Source organism: Dermacentor silvarum, chromosome 3 (assembly GCF_013339745.2).
Source record: "Dermacentor silvarum isolate Dsil-2018 chromosome 3, BIME_Dsil_1.4, whole genome shotgun sequence".
NCBI classification, from domain to species: Eukaryota; Metazoa; Arthropoda; class Arachnida; order Ixodida; family Ixodidae; genus Dermacentor; species Dermacentor silvarum.
In genome coordinates this window covers 20846602-20849132 of record NC_051156.1, presented here as the reverse complement: position 1 = coordinate 20849132, position 2531 = coordinate 20846602, and positions in this window count along the sequence as shown.

The window sequence follows — 2531 nt, the reverse complement described above, 5'->3', positions numbered from 1 at the left end:
CTTAGAATGTATTAATACTTGGTGTTCCACGTGGAAGATGAATTTGAACTTAAAAAAGTGTGTTCATGTATGTTTTACAAGAAAGAAGAAACGGATTGTAAGTCTTTACCAGTCAAATAATACCCTGATAAAAAACGAGCCTATATACAAGTATCTAGGTGTGACGTTATCATCCGACTGCTCATGGTCTGCTCATGTGGTCTGCTCATTGGTCTGTGGTCTGCTCATGGTCTGCTCATTGTAAAAGCTGGTAGGGCACTCAATTTTATTCAGAGGAACTTGAAATGTTCACAGCCGAACCTAAAGAAAACTGATTACTTAACATGTGTGAGACCGATTTTAGAATACGCCTGCGCCGTCTGGGACCTCGCGCAAAAAAAAAAAAAACTTGATCGATAAACTGGAAATAATTCAAAACCGAGCTGGTAGGTTCGTCCTGGAGCGATATGGACGGAGAGAAAGTTGTACTCAAATGAATACACGAATTGAATTGGGAACTGCTTTCGTCTCGGCGGAAAAAGTTGAGACTGAAGTTTTTACACCTCATATTTAATAATAAGACTGTAATTAGCAGTGAAAGCTACTTGAAACAACCACATTATATTAATAGGCGTAATGACCATTCTCTTAAAATCCGCGAGTACCGTGCCAGGACGAACTTGCTTGCGGATTCCTTTTTTGTCAAAACTATTGTGGAGTGGAATCAGCTGTGTGAAGAGCAAATGTGCTGTACGAATGAAGATTTGTTTTTTTTCCCCTGTAACCTCCCTGCTATAACGACTTCAGGCGATTCTTGAATAAAGAATGAAGAAAGAAAAAAAAAAGCGTAAGACACTGTGGGATAGTGCAAAGAAAGAAAAGGACAGAGGCGCAAACGTTCAGCTCGAACATGATAGGATCTTCATTGACAACGTCTGGGATGACGAAAATCACTGCCGCGCCAAAGCACAGTGCGCGCTCGCAACTGATAGTAAAACAACGTGACAGTGTAGGCCGGAAGAACGGAGTTTTACAATAATAAACGCCAATGCACGCAGTCTCTCGAATAAAACTGCTGAACTTGAACACATCATTATGCTTTATCAGCCAGATGTCCTCGCAGTTACAGAGACATGATTGCGTCCTGAAGTTGCTGACTGGGAGATATTAGCCTACGTATAAAATGATTCGAAAGGATCGTGATTCACGAGGTGTCGCACTTAATTTTAAAGAAGAAATCGAATTTGTTGCATTGAAAGAATGTGGAACAATGACAGGAAGCGCCTTGTCCTGTCTTTGTTCCTTCTTAGTGTGCTGTCACTGTTGGCGCTTCATCTTTAGAAAAAATAATATCCTCACACAGAGCAGGGCGATTCTTCCTGTGTCATAGCAGCGGTTTATAGGCCTCCCAACGCCCATCTCATACTTCTTCAGTCACTTCAAGACTATCTTTCAACTTATGCCTCTGCCAATGCAAGAGTGCAGGTGATTTAAATTTGCCGAATGTCCTTTGGGAGAACACCGTGAGGCTATGCTGGACATCACTTTTAATAATCATCTTACACAAATCGTTAAACATGCAACAAGTATTGGAACAACTACGGAATCAATATTGGACTTGGTTTTTATAAGCAGTAAAATAACTCAGTATGACGTGTCCGTTAAGGAAGGGCTTTCTGATCATAAGCTTGTCTTAGTTTCCTTAAAACAGCTCAGACCACCAAAACATGAAAAAAGGCAAACTATTTGTGTTAGAGATTTTTCAAAAGCTGACGATGTAAGCATGTTAGACTATTTGGAAACGTCCTTAGACTCATTTGATGTGGCGGATGACGTCAATACATTGTGGGCTAAGTTTAAACACATCGTCAACTATTGCCTACAAAAGTTTGTTCCTCAAAAAAAAAAATAGCCAGAAAGCATAATCCCTGGATAACTCGTGAGACAACGCAAGAGAGAAAAGAATCCCAATGAAAACCTTTCTTTGATGCTTAGTTGGTGGCAGCGAAAGAAGCATACTTTTCAGAAAAGCTCACGAGATTTATGAGAACTTCCCCACAGCGTTTTTGGCGTCAACCTTATATGAAAAAATGAGGTTAATGGAAACGGATGGTTGTTTTTTACTGACCAATCAGAAATGCAAACTGTAATGCTTATTTTCATTCTGTGTTCAGTCTTCCTACTTCGCCTCCGAATACCAGTACAGGATGTTGCGCATTGCCATTTTACATGCCAAGTGTTGTTTTGTCTGAACAAGGTATATTTTCCGTCCTACTTAATTTAGACATGAAAAATTCGCCTGTCCCTGATTCTATTCCTTATGAGTTTCTGAGGCGATACGCAGAATAGGTAGCTAAATATTTACTTGTCATATTTAAAGTATATCTTTAGAGCAACATGGCTTTCTAAACGATTCGCTACAGGCTAGAATAGTAACAGTACACAAATCTGGAAGCAAGCACATTCTTGATAATTATAGACCTATTTCTATCACTTGCACCTGTTGCAAATACCTGAGCACGTCTTGGCAAAATGCTTATCCGAACGCCTTG